Here is a 22,532-nt window from a genome sequence, read left to right as displayed (position 1 = left end):
CACATGTCAACACTTGGTATGACAGAGGTTATCCAGGAGAGAGGCCCAAGCAATACGCGCCCCGAGGAGCGTCTTGCCACATGTCAACAATGGGTCTGACTGAGGGCCTCCAGGAGAGAAGCCAAAGCAAGACGCGCCCCGAGGAGCGTCTTGCCACATGTCACTACTCGGTCTAACTGAGCTCCTCCAGGAGAGAGGTCCAAGCAAGACGCGCCCCGAGGAGAGTCTTGCCACATGTCACTACTCGGTCTGACTGAGCGCCTCCAGGAGAGAGGCCCAAGCAAGACGCGCCCCGAGGAGCGTCTTGCCACATGTCAACACTGGGTCTGACTGAGGGCCTCCAGGAGAGAGGCCCAAATAAGACGCTCCCCGAGGAGCGTCTTGCCACATGTTAACAATGGGTCTGACTGAGGGCCTCCAGGAGAGAAGCCCAAGCAAGACGCGCGCCGAGGAGCGTCTTGCCACATGTCAGCACTCGGTCTGACTGAGTGCCTCCAGGAGAGAGGCCCAAGCAAGACGCGCCCCGAGGAGCGTCTTGCCACAAGTCAACACTGGGTCTGACTGAGCGCCTCCAGGAGAGAGGCCCAAGCAAGACGCGCCCCGAGGAGAGTCTTCCCACATGTCAGCACTCGGTCTGACTGAGCGCCTCCAGGGGAGAGGCCCAAGCAAGACGCGCCCCGAGGAGCGTCTTGACACATTTCTCCTCTGGGTCTGACTGAGCGCCTCCAGGAGAGAGGCCCAAGCAAGACCTGCCCCGAGGAGCATCTTGCCACATGTCACTACTCGGTCTAACTGAGCGCCTCCAGGAGAGAGGTCCAAGCAAGACACGCCCCGAGGAGCGTCTTGCCACATGTCACTACTCGGTCTGACTGAGCGCCTCCAGGAGGGAGGTCCAAGCAAGACGCGCCCCGAGGAGCGTCTTGCCACATGTCACTACTCGGTCTGACTGAGCGCCTCCAGGAGAGAGGCCCAAGCAAGACGTGCCCCGAGGAGCGTCTTGCCACATGTCAACAATGGGTCTGACTGAGGGCCTCCAGGAGAGAAGCCCAAGCAAGACGTGCCCCGAGGAGCGTCTTGCCACATGTCAACACTGGGTCTGACTGAGGGCCCCCAGGAGAGAGGCCCAAATAAGACGCGCCCCGAGGAGCGTCTTGCCACATGTCAACACTGGGTCTGACTGAGGGCCTCCAGGAGAGAAGCCCAAGCAAGATGCGCCCCGAGGAGTGTCTTGCCACTTGTCAGCACTCGGTCTGACTGAGCGCCTCCAGGAGAGAGGCGCAAGCAAGACGCGCCCCGAGGAGCGTCTTGCCACATGTCAACACTGGGTCTGACTGAGCGCCTCCAGGAGAGAGGCCCAAGCAAGACGCGCCCGGAGGAGCGTCTTGCCACATGTCAGCACTCGGTCTGACTGAGCGCCTCCAGGAGAGAGGCCCAAGCAAGACGCGCCCCGACGAGCGTCTTGACACATGTCTCCTCTGGGTCTGACTGAGCGCCTCCATGAGAGAGGCCCAAGCAAGACGTGCCCCGAGGAGCATTTTGCCACATGTCAACACTGGGTCTGACTGAGTGCCTCCATGAGAGAAGCCCCAGCAAGACGCGCCCCGAGGAGAGTCTTGCCACATGTCAACACTGGGTCTGACAGAGGGCATCCAGGAGAGAGGCCCAAGCAATACGCGCCCCGAGGAGCGTCTTGCCACATGTCAACAATGGGTCTGACTGAGGGCCTCCAGGAGAGAAGCCAAAGCAAGACGCGCCCCGAGGAGCGTCTTGCCACATGTCACTACTCGGTCTAACTGAGCGCCTCCAGGAGAGAGGTCCAAGCAAGACGCGCCCCGAGGAGAGTCTTGCCACATGTCACTACTCGGTCTGACTGAGCGCCTCCAGGAGAGAGGCCCAAGCAAGACGCGCTCCGAGGAGCGTCTTGCCACATGTCAACACTGGGTCTGACTGAGGGCCTCCAGGAGAGAGGCCCAAATAAGACGCTCCCCGAGGAGCGTCTTGCCACATGTCAACAATGGGTCTGACTGAGGTCCTCCAGGAGAGAAGCCCAAGCAAGACGCGCCCCGAGGAGCGTCTTGCCACGTCAGCACTCGGTCTGACTGAGCGCCTCCAGGAGAGAGGCCCAAGCAAGACGCGCCCCGAGGAGCGTCTTGCCACAAGTCAACACTGGGTCTGACTGAGCTCCTCCAGGAGAGAGGCCCAAGCAAGACGCGCCCCGAGGAGAGTCTTGCCACATGTCACTACTCGGTCTGACTGAGCGCCTCCAGGAGAGAGGCCCAAGCAAGACGTGCCACGAGGAGCGTCTTGCCACATGTCAACAATGGGTCTGACTGAGGGCCTCCAGGAGAGAAGCCCAAGCAAGACGTGCCCCGAGGAGCGTCTTGCCACATGTCAACACTGGGTCTGACTGAGTGCCTCCATGAGAGAAGAACCAGCAAGACGCGCCCCGAGGAGCGTCTTGCCACATGTCAACACTGGGTCTGACTGAGCACCTCCAGGAGAGAGGCCCAAGCAAGACGCGCCCCGAGGAGCGTCTTGCCACATGTCAACACTGGGTCTGACTGAGCGCCTCCAGGACAGAGGCCATAGGAGCGTCTTGACACATGTCACCTCTGGGTCTGACTGAGCGCCTCCAGGAGAGAGGCCCAAGCAAGACGCGCCCCGAGGAGCGTCTTGTCACATGTCAACACTGGGTCTGACTGAGCGCCTCCAGGAGCGAGGCCCAAGCAAGAAACGCCCGAGGAGCGTCTTGACACATGTCAACACTGGGTCTGACTGAGCGCCTCCAGGAGAGAGGTCCAAGCAACACGCTCCCCGAGGAGTGTATTGCCACATGTCAACACTGGGTCTGACTGAGTGCCTCCATGAGAGAAGCCCCAGCAAGACGCGCCCCGAGGAGCGTCTTGTCACATGTCACTACTCGGTCTGACTGAGCGCCTCCAGGAGAGAGGCCCAAGCAAGACGATCCCCGAAGAGCGTCTTGCCACATGTCAACAATGGGTCTGACTGACGGCCTCCAGGAGAGAAGCCCAAGCAAGAAGCGCCCCGAGGAGCGTCTTGCCACATGTCAACACTGGGTCTGACTGAGCGCCTCCAGGAGAGAGGCCCAAGCAAGACACGCCCCGAGGAGCGTCTTGACACATGTTAACACTGGGTCTGACTGAGGGCCTCCATGTGAGAAGCCCAAGCAAGACGCGCCCCGAGGAGAGTCTTGCCACATGTCAACACTTGGTCTGACAGAGGGCATCCAGGAGAGAGGCCCAAGCAATACGCGCCCCGAGGAGCGTCTTGCCACATGTCAACAATGGGTCTGATTGAGGGCCTCCAGGAGAGAAGCCCAAGGAAGACGCGCCCCGAGGAGCTTCTTGCCACATGTCAGCACTCGGTCTGACTGAGCGCCTCCAGGAGAGAGGCCAAAGCAAGATGCCTCCCGAGGAGCGTCTTGACACATGTCAACACTGGGTCTGACAGAGGGCCTCCATGAGAGAGGCCCAAGCAAGACACTCCCCGAGGAGTGTTTTGCCACATGTCAACACTGGGTCTGACTGAGCGCCTCCAGGAGAGAGGCCCAAGCAAGACGCGCCCCGAGGAGCGTCTTGCCACGTGTCAACACTGGGTCTGACTTAGCGCCTCCAGGAGAGAGGCCCAAGCAAGATGCGCCCCGAGGAGCGTCTTGCCACGTGTCACCACTGGGTCTGACTGAGCTCCTCCAGGAGAGAGGCCCCAGCAAGACGCGCCGCGAGGAGCATCTTGCCTTATGTCAGCACTCGGTCTGACTGAGCGCCTCCAGGAGAGAGGCCCAAGCAAGACCTGCCCCGAGGAGCGTCTTGCCACATGTCACTACTCGGTCTAACTGAGTGCCTCCAGGAGAGAGGTCCAAGCAAGACACGCCCCGAGGAGCGTCTTACCACATGTCACTACTCGGTCTGACTGAGCGCCTCCAGGAGGGAGGTCCAAGCAAGACGTGCCCCGAGGAGCGTCTTGCCACATGTCAACAATGGGTCTGACTGAGGGCCTCCAGGAGAGAAGCCCAAGCAAGACGCGCCCCGAGGAGCGTCTTGCCACATGTCAACACTGGGTCTGACTGAGGGCCTCCAGGAGAGAAGCCCAAGCAAGATGCTCCCCGAGGAGCATTTTGCCACTTGTCAGCACTCGGTCTGACTGAGCGTCTCCAGGAGAGAGGCGCAAGCAAGACGCGCCCCGAGGAGCGTCTTGCCACATGTCAACACTGGGTCTGACTGAGCGCCTCCAGGAGAGAGGCCCAAGCAAGACGCGCCCCGAGGAGCGTCTGGCCACATGTGAACACTGGGTCTGACTGAGCTTCTCCAGGAGAGAGGCCCAAGCAAGACGCGCCCGGAGGAGCGTCTTGCCACATGTCAGCACTCGGTCTGACTGAGCGCCTCCAGGAGAGAGGCCCAAGCAAGACGCGCCCCGAGGAGCGTCTTGACACATGTCTCCTCTGGGTCTGACTGAGCGCCTCCAGGAGAGAGGCCCAAGCAAGACGTGCCCCGAGGAGCATTTTGCCACATGTCAACACTGGGTCTGACTGAGTGCCTCCATGAGAGAAGCCCCAGCAAGACGCGCCCCGAGGAGAGTCTTGCCACATGTCAACACTGGGTCTGACAGAGGGCATCCAGGAGAGAGGCCCAAGCAATACGCGCCCCGAGGAGCGTCTTGCAACATGTCAACAATGGGTCTGACTGAGGGCCTCCAGGAGAGAAGCCAAAGCAAGACGCGCCCCGAGGAGCGTCTTGCCACATGTCACTACTCGGTCTAACTGAGCGCCTCCAGGAGAGAGGTCCAAGCAAGACGCGCCCCGAGGAGAGTCTTGCCACATGTCACTACTCGGTCTGACTGAGCGCCTCCAGGAGAGAGGCCCAAGCAAGACGCGCCCCGAGGAGCGTCTTGCCTCATGTCAACACTGGGTCTGACTGAGGGCCTCCAGGAGAGAGGCCCAAATAAGACGCTCCCCGAGGAGCGTCTTGCCACATGTCAACAATGGGTCTGACTGAGGGCCTCCAGGAGAGAAGCCCAAGCAAGACGCGCCCCGAGGAGCGTCTTGCCACATGTCAGCACTCGGTCTGACTGAGCGCCTCCAGGAGAGAGGCCCAAGCAAGACGCGCTCCGAGGAGCGTCTTGCCACAAGTCAACACTGGGTCTGACTGAGCGCCTCCAGGAGAGAGGCCCAAGCAAGACGCGCCCCGAGGAGAGTCTTGCCACATGTCAGCACTCGGTCTGACTGAGCGCCTCCAGGGGAGAGGCCCAAGCAAGACGCGCCCCGAGGAGCGTCTTGACACATTTCTCCTCTGGGTCTGACTGAGCGCCTCCAGGAGAGAGGCCCAAGCAAGACCTGCCCCGAGGAGCATCTTGCCACATGTCACTACTCGGTCTAACTGAGCGCCTCCAGGAGAGAGGTCCAAGCAAGACACGCCCCGAGGAGCGTCTTGCCACATGTCACTACTCGGTCTGACTGAGCGCCTCCAGGAGGGAGGTCCAAGCAAGACGCGCCCCGAGGAGCGTCTTGCCACATGTCACTACTCGGTCTGACTGAGCGCCTCCAGGAGAGAGGCCCAAGCAAGACGTGCCCCGAGGAGCGTCTTGCCACATGTCAACAATGGGTCTGACTGAGGGCCTCCAGGAGAGAAGCCCAAGCAAGACGTGGCCCGAGGAGCGTCTTGCCACATGTCAACACTGGGTCTGACTGAGGGCCCCCAGGAGAGAGGCCCAAATAAGACGCGCCCCGAGGAGCGTCTTGCCACATGTCAACACTGGGTCTGACTGAGGGCCTCCAGGAGAGAAGCCCAAGCAAGATGCGCCCCGAGGAGCGTCTTGCCACTTGTCAGCACTCGGTCTGACTGAGCGCCTCCAGGAGAGAGGCGCAAGCAAGACGCGCCCCGAGGAGCGTCTTGCCACATGTCAACACTGGGTCTGACTGAGCGCCTCCAGGAGAGAGGCCCAAGCAAGACGCGCTCCGAGGAGCGTCTTGCCACATGTGAACACTGGGTCTGACTGAGCGCCTCCAGGAGAGAGGCCCAAGCAAGACGCGCCCGGAGGAGCGTCTTGCCACATGTCAGCACTCGGTCTGACTGAGCGCCTCCAGGAGAGAGGCCCAAGCAAGACGCGCCCCGACGAGCGTCTTGACACATGTCTCCTCTGGGTCTGACTGAGCGCCTCCAGGAGAGAGGCCCAAGCAAGACGTGCCCCGAGGAGCATTTTGCCACATGTCAACACTGGGTCTGACTGAGTGCCTCCATGAGAGAAGCCCCAGCAAGACGCGCCCCGAGGAGAGTCTTGCCACATGTTAACACTGGGTCTGACAGAGGGCATCCAGGAGAGAGGCCCAAGCAATACGCGCCCCGAGGAGCGTCTTGCCACATGTCAACAATGGGTCTGACTGAGGGCCTCCAGGAGAGAAGCCAAAGCAAGACGCGCCCCGAGGAGCGTCTTGCCACATGTCACTACTCGGTCTAACTGAGCGCCTCCAGGAGAGAGGTCCAAGCAAGACGCGCCCCGAGGAGAGTCTTGCCACATGTCACTACTCGGTCTGACTGAGCGCCTCCAGGAGAGAGGCCCAAGCAAGACGCGCTCCGAGGAGCGTCTTGCCACATGTCAACACTGGGTCTGACTGAGGGCCTCCAGGAGAGAGGCCCAAATAAGACGCTCCCCGAGGAGCGTCTTGCCACATGTCAACAATGGGTCTGACTGAGGTCCTCCAGGAGAGAAGCCCAAGCAAGACGCGCCCCGAGGAGCGTCTTGCCACATGTCAACACTCGGTCTGACTGAGCGCCTCCAGGAGAGAGGCCCAAGCAAGACGCGCCCCGAGGAGCGTCTTGCCACAATTCAACACTGGGTCTGACTGAGCTCCTCCAGGAGAGAGGCCCAAGCAAGACGCGCCCCGAGGAGAGTCTTGCCACATGTCAGCACTCGGTCTGACTGAGCGCCTCCAGGGGAGAGGCCCAAGCAAGACGCGCCCCGAGGAGCGTCTTGACACATTTCTCCTCTGGGTCTGACTGAGCGCCTCCAGGAGAGAGGCCCAAGCAAGACGTTCCCCGAGGAGCGTCTTTCCACATGTCAACACTGGGTCTGACTAAGTGCCTCCATGAGAGAAGAACCAGCAAGACGCGCCCCGAGGAGCGTCTTGCCACATGTCAACACTGGGTCTGACTGAGCACCTCAAGGAGAGAGGCCCAAGCAAGACGCGCCCCGAGGAGCGTCTTGACACATTTCTCCTCTGGGTCTGACTGAGCGCCTCCAGGAGAGAGGCCCAAGCAAGACGTTCCCCGAGGAGCGTCTTTCCACATGTCAACACTGGGTCTAACTGAGCGCCTCCAGGAGAGAGGTCCAAGCAACACGTGCCCCGAGGAGCGTCTTGCCACGTGTCAACACTGGGTCTGACTTAGCGCCTCCAGGAGAGAGGCCCAAGCAAGATGCGCCCCGAGGAGCGTCTTGCCACGTGTCACCACTGGGTCTGACTGAGCTCCTCCAGGAGAGAGGCCCCAGCAAGACGCGCCGCGAGGAGCATCTTGCCTTATGTCAGCACTCGGTCTGACTGAGCGCCTCCAGGAGAGAGGCCCAAGCAAGACCTGCCCCGAGGAGCGTCTTGCCACATGTCACTACTCGGTCTAACTGAGCGCCTCCAGGAGAGAGGTCCAAGCAAGACACGCCCCGAGGAGCGTCTTACCACATGTCACTACTCGGTCTGACTGAGCGCCTCCAGGAGGGAGGTCCAAGCAAGACGTGCCCCGAGGAGCGTCTTGCCACATGTCAACAATGGGTCTGACTGAGGGCCTCCAGGAGAGAAACCCAAGCAAGACGCGCCCCGAGGAGCGTCTTGCCACATGTCAACACTGGGTCTGACTGAGGGCCCCCAGGAGAGAGGCCCAAATAAGACGCGCCCCGAGGAGCGTCTTGCCACATGTCAACACTGGGTCTGACTGAGGGCCTCCAGGAGAGAAGCCCAAGCAAGATGCTCCCCGAGGAGCGTCTTGCCACTTGTCAGCACTCGGTCTGACTGAGCGTCTCCAGGAGAGAGGCGCAAGCAAGACGCGCCCCGAGGAGCGTCTTGCCACATGTCAACACTGGGTCTGACTGAGCGCCTCCAGGAGCGAGGCCCAAGCAAGACGCGCCCCGAGGAGCGTCTTGCCACATGTGAACACTGGGTCTGACTGAGCGCCTCCAGGAGAGAGGCCCAAGCAAGACGCGCCCGGAGGAGCGTCTTGCCACATGTCAGCACTCGGTCTGACTGAGCGCCTCCAGGAGAGAGGCCCAAGCAAGACGCGCCCCGAGGAGCGTCTTGACACATGTCTCCTCTGGGTCTGACTGAGCGCCTCCAGGAGAGAGGCCCAAGCAAGACGTGCCCCGAGGAGCATTTTGCCACATGTCAACACTGGGTCTGACTGAGTGCCTCCATGAGAGAAGCCCCAGCAAGACGCGCCCCGAGGAGAGTCTTGCCACATGTCAACACTGGGTCTGACAGAGGGCATCCAGGAGAGAAGCCCAAGCAATACGCGCCCCGAGGAGCGTCTTGCAACATGTCAACAATGGGTCTGACTGAGGGCCTCCAGGAGAGAAGCCAAAGCAAGACGCGCCCCGAGGAGCGTCTTGCCACATGTCACTACTCGGTCTAACTGAGCGCCTCCAGGAGAGAGGTCCAAGCAAGACGCGCCCCGAGGAGAGTCTTGCCACATGTCACTACTCGGTCTTACTGAGCGCCTCCAGGAGAGAGGCCCAAGCAAGACGCGCCCCGAGGAGCGTCTTGCCACATGTCAACACTGGGTCTGACTGAGGGCCTCCAGGAGAGAGGCCCAAATAAGACGCTCCCCGAGGAGCGTCTTGCCACATGTCAACAATGGGTCTGACTGAGGGCCTCCAGGAGAGAAGCCCAAGCAAGACGCGCCCCGAGGAGCGTCTTGCCACATGTCAGCACTCGGTCTGACTGAGCGCCTCCAGGAGAGAGGCCCAAGCAAGACGCGCCCCGAGGAGCGTCTTGCCACAAGTCAACACTGGGTCTGACTGAGCGCCTCCAGGAGAGAGGCCCAAGCAAGACGCGCCCCGAGGAGAGTCTTGCCACATGTCAGCACTCGGTCTGACTGAGCGCCTCCAGGGGAGAGGCCCAAGCAAGACGCGCCCCGAGGAGCGTCTTGACACATTTCTCCTCTGGGTCTGACTGAGCGCCTCCAGGAGAGAGGCCCAAGCAAGACCTGCCCCGAGGAGCATCTTGCCACATGTCACTACTCGGTCTAACTGAGCGCCTCCAGGAGAGAGGTCCAAGCAAGACACGCCCCGAGGAGCGTCTTGCCACATGTCACTACTCGGTCTGACTGAGCGCCTCCAGGAGAGAGGCCCAAGCAAGACGTGCCCCGAGGAGCGTCTTGCCCAATGTCAACAATGGGTCTGACTGAGGGCCTCCAGGAGAGAAGCCCAAGCAAGACGTGGCCCGAGGAGCGTCTTGCCACATGTCAACACTGGGTCTGACTGAGGGCCCCCAGGAGAGAGGCCCAAATAAGACGCGCCCCGAGGAGCGTCTTGCCACATGTCAACACTGGGTCTGACTGAGGGCCTCCAGGAGAGAAGCCCAAGCAAGATGCGCCCCGAGGAGCGTCTTGCCACTTGTCAGCACTCGGTCTGACTGAGCGCCTCCAGGAGAGAGGCGCAAGCAAGACGCGCCCCGAGGAGCGTCTTGCCACATGTCAACACTGGGTCTGACTGAGCGCCTCCAGGAGAGAGGCCCAAGCAAGACGCGCTCCGAGGAGCGTCTTGCCACATGTGAACACTGGGTCTGACTGAGCGCCTCCAGGAGAGAGGCCCAAGCAAGACGCGCCCGGAGCAGCGTCTTGCCACATGTCAGCACTCGGTCTGACTGAGCGCCTCCAGGAGAGAGGCCCAAGCAAGACGCGCCCCGAGGAGCGTCTTGCCACTTGTCAACACTGGGTCTGACTGAGGGCCTCCAGGAGAGAAGCCCAAGCAAGATGCGCCCCGAGGAGCGTCTTGCCACTTGTCAGCACTCGGTCTGACTGAGCGCCTCCAGGAGAGAGGCGCAAGCAAGACGCGCCCCGAGGAGCGTCTTGCCACATGTCAACACTGGGTCTGACTGAGCGCCTCCAGGAGAGAGGCCCAAGCAAGACGCGCTCCGAGGAGCGTCTTGCCACATGTGAACACTGGGTCTGACTGAGAGCCTCCAGGAGAGAGGCCCAAGCAAGACGCGCCCGGAGGAGCGTCTTGCCACATGTCAGCACTCGGTCTGACTGAGCGCCTCCAGGAGAGAGGCCCAAGCAAGACGTGCCCCGAGGAGCATTTTGCCACATGTCAACACTGGGTCTGACTGAGTGCCTCCATGAGAGAAGCCCCAGCAAGACGCGCCCCGAGGAGAGTCTTGCCACATGTCAACACTGGGTCTGACAGAGGGCATCCAGGAGAGAGGCCCAAGCAATACGCGCCCCGAGGAGCGTCTTGCCACATGTCAACAATGGGTCTGACTGAGGGCCTCCAGGAGAGAAGCCAAAGCAAGACGCGCCCCGAGGAGCGTCTTGCCACATGTCACTACTCGGTCTAACTGAGCGCCTCCAGGAGAGAGGTCCAAGCAAGACGCGCCCCGAGGAGAGTCTTGCCACATGTCAATACTCGGTCTGACTGAGCGCCTCCAGGAGAGAGGCCCAAGCAAGACGCGCTCCGAGGAGCGTCTTGCCACATGTCAACACTGGGTCTGACTGAGGGCCTCCAGGAGAGAGGCCCAAATAAGACGCTCCCCGAGGAGCGTCTTGCCACATGTCAACAATGGGTCTGACTGAGGTCCTCCAGGAGAGAAGCCCAAGCAAGACGCGCCCCGAGGAGCGTCTTGCCACATGTCAGCACTCGGTCTGACTGAGCGCCTCCAAGAGAGAGGCCCAAGCAAGACGCGCCCCGAGGAGCGTCTTGCCACAAGTCAACACTGGGTCTGACTGAGCTCCTCCAGGAGAGAGGCCCAAGCAAGACGCGCCCCGAGGAGAGTCTTGCCACATGTCAGCACTCGGTCTGACTGAGCGCCTCCAGGGGAGATGCCCAAGCAAGACGCGCCCCGAGGAGCGTCTTGACACATTTCTCCTCTGGGTCTGACTGAGCGCCTCCAGGAGAGAGGCCCAAGCAAGACGTTCCCCGAGGAGCGTCTTTCCACATGTCAACACTGGGTCTGACTGAGTGCCTCCATGAGAGAAGAACCAGCAAGACGCGCCCCGAGGAGCGTCTTGCCACATGTCAACACTGGGTCTGACTGAGCACCTCCAGGAGAGAGGCCCAAGCAAGACGCGCCCCGAGGAGCGTCTTGCCACATGTCAACACTGGGTCTGACTGAGCGCCTCCAGGAGAGAGGCCATAGGAGCGTCTTGACACATGTCACCTCTGGGTCTGACTGAGCGCCTCCAGGAGAGAGGCCCAAGCAAGACGCGCCCCGAGGAGCGTCTTGTCACATGTCAACACTGGGTCTGACTGAGCGCCTCCAGGAGCGAGGCCCAAGCAAGAAACGCCCGAGAAGCGTCTTGACACATGTCAACACTGGGTCTGACTGAGCGCCTCCAGGAGAGAGGTCCAAGCAACACGCTCCCCGAGGAGTGTCTTGCCACATGTCAACACTGGGTCTGACTGAGTGCCTCCATGAGAGAAGCCCCAGCAAGACGCGCCCCGAGGAGCGTCTTGTCACATGTCACTACTCGGTCTGACTGAGCACCTCCAGGAGAGAGGCCCAAGCAAGACGATCCCCGAAGAGTGTCTTGCCACATGTCAACAATGGGTCTGACTGACGGCCTCCAGGAGAGAAGCCCAAGCGAGAAGCGCCCCGAGGAGCGACTTGCCACATGTCAACACTGGGTCTGACTGAGCGCCTCCAGGAGAGAGGCCCAAGCAAGACACGCCCCGAGGAGCGTCTTGACACATGTTAACACTGGGTCTGACTGAGGGCCTCCATGTGAGAAGCCCAAGCAATACGCGCCCCGAGGAGCGTCTTGCCACATGTCAACAATGGGTCTGATTGAGGGCCTCCAGGAGAGAAGCCCAAGGAAGACGCGCCCCGAGGAGCTTCTTGCCACATGTCAGCACTCGGTCTGACTGAGCGCCTCCAGGAGAGAGGCCAAAGCAAGATGCGCCCCGAGGAGCGTCTTGACACATGTCATCACTGGGTCTGACAGAGGGCCTCCATGAGAGAGGCCCAAGCAAGACACTCCCCGAGGAGTGTTTTGCCACATGTCAACACTGGGTCTGACTGAGCGCCTCCAGGAGAGAGGCCCAAGCAAGACGCGCCCCGAGGAGCGTCTTGCCACGTGTCAACACTGGGTCTGACTTAGCGCCTCCAGGAGAGAGGCCCAAGCAAGATGCGCCCCGAGGAGCGTCTTGCCACGTGTCACCACTGGGTCTGACTGAGCTCCTCCAGGAGAGAGGCCCAAGCAAGACGCGCCCCGAGGAGCGTCTTGCCACGTGTCACCACTGGGTCTGACTGAGCTCCTCCAGGAGAGAGGCCCAAGCAAGATGCGCCCCGAGGAGCGTCTTGCCACGTGTCACCACTGGGTCTGACTGAGCTCCTCCAGGAGAGAGGCCCAAGCAAGACGCGCCCCGAGGAGCGTCTTGCCACGTGTTACCACTGGGTCTGATTGAGCACCTCCAGGAGAGAGGCCCCAGCAAGACGCGCCGCGAGGAGCATCTTGCCTTATGTCAGCACTCGGTCTGACTGAGCGCCTCCAGGAGAGAGGCCCAAGCAAGACCTGCCCCGAGGAGCGTCTTGCCACATGTCACTACTCGGTCTAACTGAGCGCCTCCAGGAGAGAGGTCCAAGCAAGACACGCCCCGGGGAGCGTCTTACCACATGTCACTACTCGGTCTGACTGAGCGCCTCCAGGAGGGAGGTCCAAGCAAGACGCGCCCCGAGGAGCGTCTTGCCACATGTCAACAATGGGTCTGACTGAGGGCCTCCAGGAGAGAAGCCCAAGCAAGACGCGCCCCGAGGAGCGTCTTGCCACATGTCAACACTGGGTCTGACTGAGCGCCTCCAGGAGAGAGGCCCAAGCAAGACGCGCCCCGAGGAGCGTCTTGCCACATGTGAACACTGGGTCTGACTGAGCGCCTCCAGGAGAGAGGCCCAAGCAAGACGCGCCCGGAGGAGCGTCTTGCCACATGTCAGCACTCGGTCTGACTGAGCGCCTCCAGGAGAGAGGCCCAAGCAAGACGCGCCCCGAGGAGCGTCTTGACACATGTCTCCTCTGGGTCTGACTGAGCGCCTCCAGGAGAGAGGCCCAAGCAAGACGTGCCCCGAGGAGCATTTTGCCACATGTCAACACTGGGTCTGACTGAGTGCCTCCATGAGAGAAGCCCCAGCAAGACGCGCCCCGAGGAGAGTCTTGCCACATGTCAACACTGGGTCTGACAGAGGGCATCCAGGAGAGAGGCCCAAGCAATACGCGCCCCGAGGAGCGTCTTGCAACATGTCAACAATGGGTCTGACTGAGGGCCTCCAGGAGAGAAGCCAAAGCAAGACGCGCCCCGAGGAGCGTCTTGCCACATGTCACTACTCGGTCTAACTGAGCGCCTCCAGGAGAGAAGTCCAAGCAAGACGCGCCCCGAGGAGAGTCTTGCCACAAGTCACTACTCGGTCTGACTGAGCGCCTCCAGGAGAGAGGCCCAAGCAAGACGCGCCCCGAGGAGCGTCTTGCCACATGTCAACACTGGGTCTGACTGAGGGCCTCCAGGAGAGAGGCCCAAATAAGACGCTCCCCGAGGAGCGTCTTGCCACATGTCAACAATGGGTCTGACTGAGGGCCTCCAGGAGAGAAGCCCAAGCAAGACGCGCCCCGAGGAGCGTCTTGCCACATGTCAGCACTCGGTCTGACTGAGCGCCTCCAGGAGAGAGGCCCAAGCAAGACGCGCCCCGAGGAGCATCTTGCCACAAGTCAACACTGGGTCTGACTGAGCGCCTCCAGGAGAGAGGCCCAAGCAAGACGCGCCCCGAGGAGAGTCTTGCCACATGTCAGCACTCGGTCTGACTGAGCGCCTCCAGGGGAGAGGCCCAAGCAAGACGCGCCCCGAGGAGCGTCTTGACACATTTCTCCTCTGGGTCTGACTGAGCGCCTCCAGGAGAGAGGCCCAAGCAAGACCTGCCCCGAGGAGCATCTTGCCACATGTCACTACTCGGTCTAACTGAGCGCCTCCAGGAGAGAGGTCCAAGCAAGACACGCCCCGAGGAGCGTCTTGCCACATGTCACTACTCGGTCTGACTGAGCGCCTCCAGGAGGGAGGTCCAAGCAAGACGCGCCCCGAGGAGCGTCTTGCCACATGTCACTACTCGGTCTAACTGAGCGCCTCCAGGGGAGAGGCCCAAGCAAGACGCGCCCCGAGGAGCGTCTTGACACATGTCAGCACTCGGTCTGACTGAGCGCCTCCAGGAGAGAGGCCCAAGCAAGACGCGCCCCGAGGAGCGTCTTGACACATGTCTCCTCTGGGTCTGACTGAGCGCCTCCAGGAGAGAGGCCCAAGCAAGACGTGCCCCGAGGAGTATTTTGCCACATGTCAACACTGGGTCTGACTGAGTGCCTCCATGAGAGAAGCCCCAGCAAGACGCGCCCCGAGGAGAGTCTTGCCACATGTCAACACTGGGTCTGACAGAGGGCATCCAGGAGAGAGGCCCAAGCAATACGCGCCCCGAGGAGCGTCTTGCCACATGTCAACAATGGGTCTGACTGAGGGCCTCCAGGAGAGAAGCCAAAGCAAGACGCGCCCCGAGGAGCGTCTTGCCACATGTCACTACTCGGTCTAACTGAGCGCCTCCAGGAGAGAGGTCCAAGCAAGACGCGCCCCGAGGAGAGTCTTGCCACATGTCACTACTCGGTCTGACTGAGCGCCTCCAGGAGAGAGGCCCAAGCAAGACGCGCCCCGAGGAGCGTCTTGCCACATGTCAACACTGGGTCTGACTGAGGGCCTCCAGGAGAGAGGCCCAAATAAGACGCTCCCCGAGGAGCGTCTTGCCACATGTCAACAATGGGTCTGACTGAGGTCCTCCAGGAGAGAAGCCCAAGCAAGACGCGCCCCGAGGAGCGTCTTGCCACATGTCAGCACTCGGTCTGACTGAGCGCCTCCAGGAGAGAGGCCCAAGCAAGACGCGCCCCGAGGAGCGTCTTGCCACAAGTCAACACTGGGTCTGACTGAGCGCCTCCAGGAGAGAGGCCCAAGGAAGACGCGCCCCGAGGAGAGTCTTGCCACATGTCAGCACTCGGTCTGACTGAGCGCCTCCAGGGGAGAGGCCCAAGCAAGACGCGCCCCGAGGAGCGTCTTGACACATTTCTCCTCTGGGTCTGACTGAGCACCTCCAGGAGAGAGGCCCAAGCAAGACGCGCCCCGAGGAGCGTCTTGCCACATGTCAACACTGGGTCTGACTGAGCGCCTCCAGGAGAGAGGCCATAGGAGCGTCTTGACACATGTCACCTCTGGGTCTGACTGAGCGCCTCCAGGAGAGAGGCCCAAGCAAGACGCGCACCGAGGAGCCTCTTGTCACATGTCAACACTGGGTCTGACTGAGCGCCTCCAGGAGCGAGGCCCAAGCAAGAAACGCCCGAGGAGCGTCTTGACACATGTCAACACTGGGTCTGACTGAGCGCCTCCAGGAGAGAGGTCCAAGCAACACGCTCCCCGAGGAGCGTCTTGCCACATGTCAACAATGGGTCTGACTGAGTGCCTCCATGAGACAAGCCCCAGCAAGACGCGCCCCGAGGAGCGTCTTGTCACATGTCACTACTCGGTCTGACTGAGCGCCTCCAGGAGAGAGGCCCAAGCAAGACGATCCCCGAAGAGCGTCTTGCCACATGTCAACAATGGGTCTGACTGACGGCCTCCAGGAGAGAAGCCCAAGCAAGAAGCGCCCCGAGGAGCGTCTTGCCACATGTCAACACTGGGTCTGACTGAGCGCCTCCAGGAGAGAGGCCCAAGCAAGACACGCCCCGAGGAGCGTCTTGACACATGTTAACACTGGGTCTGACTGAGGGCCTCCATGTGAGAAGCCCAAGCAAGACGCGCCCCGAGGAGAGTCTTGCCACATGTCAACACTTGGTCTGACAGAGGGCATCCAGGAGAGAGGCCCAAGCAATACGCGCCCCGAGGAGCGTCTTGCCACATGTCAACAATGGGTCTGATTGAGGGCCTCCAGGAGAGAAGCCCAAGGAAGACGCGCCCCGAGGAGCTTCTTGCCACATGTCAGCACTCGGTCTGACTGAGCGCCTCCAGGAGAGAGGCCAAAGCAAGATGCGCCCCGAGGAGCGTCTTGACACATGTCAACACTGGGTCTGACTGAGCGCCTCCAGGAGAGAGGCCCAAGCAAGACGCGCCCCGAGGAGCGTCTTGCCACGTGTCAACACTGGGTCTGACTTAGCGCCTCCAGGAGAGAGGCCTAAGCAAGATGCGCCCCGAGGAGCGTCTTGCCACGTGTCACCACTGGGTCTGACTGAGCTCCTCCAGGAGAGAGGCCCAAGCAAGAAGCGCCCCGAGGAGCGCCTTGCCACGTGTTACCACTGGGTCTGATTGAGCACCTCCAGGAGAGAGGCCCCAGCAAGACGCGCCGCAAGGAGCATCTTGCCTTATGTCAGCACTCGGTCTGACTGAGCGCCTCCAGGAGAGAGGCCCAAGCAAGACCTGCCCCGAGGAGCGTCTTGCCACATGTCACTACTCGGTCTAACTGAGCGCCTCCAGGAGGGAGGTCCAAGCAAGACACGCCCCGAGGAGCGTCTTACCACATGTCACTACTCGGTCTGACTGAGCACCTCCAGGAGGGAGGTCCAAGCAAGACGCGCCCCGAGGAGTGTCTTGCCACATGTCACTACTCGGTCTGACTGAGCGCCTCCAGGAGAGAGGCCCAAGCAAGACGTGCCCCGAGGAGCGTCTTGCCACATGTCAACAATGGGTCTGACTGAGGGCCTCCAGGAGAGAAGCCCAAGCAAGACGCGCCCCGAGGAGCGTCTTGCCACATGTCAACACTGGGTCTGACTGAGGGCCCCCAGGAGAGAGGCCCAAATAAGACGCGCCCCGAGGAGCGTCTTGCCACATGTCAACACTGGGTCTGACTGAGGGCCTCCAGGAGAGAAGCCCAAGCAAGATGCTCCCCGAGGAGCGTCTTGCCACTTGTCAGCACTCGGTCTGACTGAGCGCCTCCAGGAGAGAGGCGCAAGCAAGACGCGCCCGGAGGAGCGTCTTGCCACATGTCAGCACTCGGTCTGACTGAGCGCCTCCAGGAGAGAGGCCCAAGCAAGACGCGCCCCGAGGAGGGTCTTGACACATGTCTCCTCTGGGTCTGACTGAGCGCCTCCAGGAGAGAGGCCCAAGCAAGACGTGCCCCGAGGAGCATCTTGCCACATGTCAACACTGGGTCTGACTGAGTGCCTCAATGAGAGAAGCCCCAGCAAGACGCGCCCCGAGGAGCGTCTTGCCACATGTCAACACTGGGTCTGACTGAGCACCTCCAGGAGAGAGGCCCAAGTAAGACGCGCCCCGAGGAGCGTCTTGCCACATGTCACTACTCGGTCTGATTGAGCGCCTCCAGGAGAGAGGTCCAAGCAACACGCGCCCCGAGGAGCGTCTTGCCACATGTCAACACGGGGTCTGACTGAGTGCCTCCATGAGAGAAGCCCAAGCAACACGCGCCCCGAGGAGCGTCTTGCCACATGTCACTACTCGGTCTGACTGAGCGCCTCCAGGAGAGAGGCCCAAGCAAGACGTGCCCCGAGGAGCGTCTTGCCACATGTCAACAATGGGTCTGACTGAGGGCCTCCAGGAGAGAAGCCCAAGCAAGAAGCGCCCCGAGGAGCGTCTTGCCACATGTCAACACTGGGTCTGACTGAGCGCCTCCAGGAGAGAGGCCAAAGCAAGACACGCCCCGAGGAGCGTCTTGACACATGTCAACACTGGGTCTGACTGAGGGCCTCCATGAGAGAAGCCCAAGCAAGACGCGCCCCGAGGAGAGTCTTGCCACATGTCAACACTGGGTCTGACAGAGGGCATCCAGGAGAGAGGCCCAAGCAGTACGCGCCCCGAGGAGCGTCTTGCCACATGTCAACAATGGGTCTGACTGAGGGCCTCCAGGAGAGAAGCCAAAGCAAGACGCCCCCGAGGAGCTTCTTTCCACATGTCAACAATGGGTCTTACTGAGGGCCTCCATGAGAGAAGACCAAGCAAGACGCGCCCCGAGGAGTGTCTTGCCACATGTCAACACTGTGTCTGACTGAGCGCCTCCAGGAGAGAGGCCCAAGCAAGACGCGCCCCGAGGAGCGTCTTGCCACGTGTCAACACTGGGTCTGACTTAGCGCCTCCAGGAGAGATGCCCAAGCAAGATGCGCCCCGAGGAGCGTCTTGCCACGTGTCACCACTGGGTCTGACTGAGCTCCTCCAGGAGAGAGGCCCAAGCAAGACGCGCCCAGAGGAGTGTCTTGCCACGTGTCACCACTGGGTCTGATTGAGCGCCTCCAGGAGAGAGGCCCCAGCAAGACGCGCCCCGAGGAGCGTCTTGCCTTATGTCAGCACTCGGTCTGACTGAGCGCCTCCAGGAGAGAGGCCCAAGCAAGACGCGCCCCGAGGAGCGTCTTGCAAAATGTCACTACTCGGTCTGACTGAGCGCCTCCAGGAGGGAGGTCCAAGCAAGACACGCCCCGAGGAGCGTCTTGCCACATGTTCATACTCGGTCTGACTGAGCGCCTCCAGGAGAGAGGCCCAAGCAAGACGTGCCCCGAGGAGCGTCTTGCCACATGTCAACAATGGGTCTGACTGAGGGCCTCCAGGAGAGAAGCCCGAGCAAGACACGCCCCGAGGAGCATCTTGACACATGTCAACACTGGGTCGGACTGAGGGCCTCCATGAGAGAAGCCCAAGCATTACGCGCCCCGAGGAGCGTCTTGCCACATGTCACCACTGGGTCTGAATGAGCGCCTCCAGGAGAGAGGCCCAACAAAGACGCGCCCCGAGGAGTGTCTTGCCACATGCCAACACTGGGTCTGACTGAGCGCCTCCAGGAGAGAGGCCCAAGCAAGACGCGCCCCGAGGAGCGTCTTGCCACGTGTCAACACTGGGTCTGACTGAGCGCCTCCAGGAGAGAGGCCCAAGCAACACGTGCCCCAAGGAGCGTCTTTCCACGTGTCACCACTGGGTCTGACTGAGCGCCTCCAGGAAAGAGGCCCAAGCAAGACGCGCCCCGAGGAGCGTCTTGCCACATGTCAACACTGGGTCTGACTGAGCGCCTCCAGGAGAGAGGCCCAAGCAAGACGCGCCCCGAGGAGCGTCTTGCCACATGTCAACAATGGGTCTGACTGAGGGCCTCCAGGAGTGAGGCCCAAGCAATATGCGCCCGGAGGAGCGTCTTGCCACATGTCAACACTGGGTCTGACAGAGGGCCTCCAGGAGAGAGGCCCAAGCAAGACGCGCCCCGAGGAGCGTCTTGCCACATGTCACCTCTGGTTCTGACTGAGCGCCTCCAGGAGAGAGGCCCAAGCAAGACGCGCCCCGAGGAGCGTCTTGCCACATGTCAACAATGGGTCTGACTGAGGGCCTCCAGGAGAGAAGCCCAAGCAAGACGCGCCCCGAGGAGCGTCTTGACACATGTCAACACTGGGTCTGACAGAGGGCCTCCACGAGAGAGGCCCAAGAATGACGCGCCCCGAGGAGTGTCATGCCACATGTCACCACTGGCTCTGACTGAGCGCCACCAGGAGAGAGGCCCAAGCAAGACGTGCCCCGAGGAGCGTCAGGCCACATGTCACTACTCAGTCTGAATGAGCGCCTCCAGGAGAGAGGCCCAAGCAAGACGCGCCCCGAGGAGCGTCTTGCCACGTGTCAGCACTGGGTCTGACTGAGCGCCTCCAGGAGAGAGGCCCCAGCAAGACGCGCCCCGAGGAGCGTCTTGCCTTATGTCAGCACTCGGTCTGACTGAGCGCCTCCAGGAGAGAGGCCTAAGCAAGACGCGCCCCGAGGAGCGTCTTGCCTTATGTCAGCACTGGGTCTGACTGAGCGCCTCCAGGAGAGAGGCCCCAGCAAGACGCGCCCCGAGGAGCGTCTTGCCTTATGTCAGCACTCGGTCTGACTGAGCGCCTCCAGGAGAGAGGCCCAAGCAAGACGCGCCCCGAGGAGCGTCTTGCCACATGTCAACAATGGGTCTGACTGAGGGCCTCCAGGAGAGAGGCCCAAGCAACATGCGCCCGGAGGAGCGTCTTGCCACATGTCATCACTGGGTCTGACAGAGGGCCTCCAGGAGAGAGGCCCAAGCAAGACGCGCCCCGAGGAGCGTCTTGCCACATGTCACCTCTGGTTCTGACTGAGCGCCTCCAGGAGAGAGGCCCAAGCAAGACGCGCCCTGAGGAGCGTCTTGTCACATGTCAACACTGGGTCTTTCTGAGCGCCTCCAGGAGAGAAGCCCAAGCAAGACGCGCCCCGAGGAGCGTCTTGCCACATGTCAGCACTCGGTCTGACTGAGCGCCTCCAGGAGAGAGGCCCAAGCAAGACGCGCCCCGAGGAGCGTCTTGCCACATGTCACCTCTGGTTCTGACTGAGCGCCTCCAGGAGAGAGGCCCAAGCAAGAAGCGCCCCAAGGAGCGTCTTGCCACATGTCAACAATGGGTCAGACTGAGGGCCTCCAGGAGAGAAGCCCAAGCAAGACGCGCCCCGTGGAGCGTCTTGACACATGTCAACACTGGGTCTGACAGAGGGCCTCCAGGAGAGAGGCCGAAGCAAGACGCGCCCCGAGGAGTGTCTTGCCACATGTCACCACTTGGTCTGACTGAGGGCCTCCAGGAGAGAAGCCCAAGCAACACGCGGCCCGAGGAGCGTCTTGCCACATGTCAGCACTCGGTCTGACTGAGCGCCTCCAGGAGAGAGGCCCAAGCAAGACGCGCCCCGAGGAGCGTCTTGCCACATGTCAACAATGGGTCTGACTGAGGGCCTCCAGGAGAGAAGCCCAAGCAAGACGCGCCCCGAGGAGCGTCTTGACACATGTCAACACTGGGTCTGACAGAGGGCCGCCAGGAGAGAGGCCCAAGCAAGACGCGCCCCGAGGAGTGTCTTGCCACACGTCACCACTTGGTCTGACTGAGCGCCTCCAGGAGAGAGGCCCAAGCAACACGCACCCCGAGGAGCGTCAGGCCACATGTCACTACTCAGTCTGACTGAGCGCCTCCAGGAGAGAGGCCCAAGCAAGACGCACCCCGAGGAGCGTCTTGCCACATGTCAACAATGGGTCTTACTGAGGGCCTCCAGGAGAGAAGCCCAAGCAAGACGCGCCCCGAGGAGCTTCTTGCCACATGTCAGCACTCGGTCTGACTGAGCGCCTCCAGGAGAGAGGCCAAAGCAAGACGCGCCCCGAGGAGCGTCTTGACACATGTCAACACTGGGTCTGACAGAGGGCCTCCATGAGAGAGGCCAGAGCAAGATGCTCCCCGAGGAGCGTCTTGCCACTTGTCAGCACTCGGTCTGACTGAGCGCCTCCAGGAGAGAGGCGCAAGCAAGACGCGCCCCGAGGAGCGTCTTGCCACATGTCAACACTGGGTCTGACTGAGCGCCTCCAGGAGAGAGGCCCAAGCAAGACGCGCCCCGAGGAGCGTCTTGCCACATGTGAACACTGGGTTTGACTGAGCGCCTCCAGGAGAGAGGCCCAAGCAAGACGCGCCCGGAGGAGCGTCTTGCCACATGTCAGCACTCGGTCTGACTGAGCGCCTCCAGGAGAGAGGCCCAAGCAAGACGCGCCCCGAGGAGCGTCTTGACACATGTCTCCTCTGGGTCTGACTGAGCGCCTCCAGGAGAGAGGCCCAAGCAAGACGTGCCCCGAGGAGCATCTTGCCACATGTCAACACTGGGTCTGACTGAGCACCTCCAGGAGAGAGGCCCAAGCAAGACGCGCCCCGAGGAGCGTCTTGCCACATGTCACTACTCGGTCTGATTGAGCGCCTCCAGGAGAGAGGTCCAAGCAACACGCGCCCCGAGGAGCGTCTTGCCACATGTCAACACTGGGTCTGACTGAGTGCCTCCATGAGAGAAGCCCAAGCAACACGCGCCCCGAGGAGCGTCTTGCCACATGTCACTACTCGGTCTGACTGAGCGCCTCCAGGAGAGAGGCCCAAGCAAGACGTGCCCCGAGGAGCGTCTTGCCACATGTCAACAATGGGTCTGACTGAGGGCCTCCAGGAGAGATGCCCAAGCAAGAAGCGCCCCGAGGAGCGTCTTGCCACATGTCAACACTGGGTCTGACTGAGCGCCTCCAGCAGAGAGGCCCAAGCAAGACACGCCCCGAGGAGCGTCTTGACACATGTCAACACTGGGTCTGACTGAGGGCCTAAATGAGAGAAGCCCAAGCAAGACGCGCCCCGAGGAGAGTCTTGCCACATGTCAACACTGGGTCTGACAGAGGGCATCCAGGAGAGAGGCCCAAGCAATACGCGCCCCGAGGAGCGTCTTGCCACATGTCAACAATGGGTCTGACTGAGGGCCTCCAGGAGAGAAGCCAAAGCAAGACGCCCCCGAGGAGCTTCTTTCCACATGTCAACAATGGGTCTTACTGA

Source organism: Nothobranchius furzeri, chromosome 7, assembly GCF_043380555.1.
Source record: "Nothobranchius furzeri strain GRZ-AD chromosome 7, NfurGRZ-RIMD1, whole genome shotgun sequence".
NCBI classification, from domain to species: domain Eukaryota; kingdom Metazoa; phylum Chordata; class Actinopteri; order Cyprinodontiformes; family Nothobranchiidae; genus Nothobranchius; species Nothobranchius furzeri.
Note: the sequence above shows the minus strand (reverse complement) of the source record.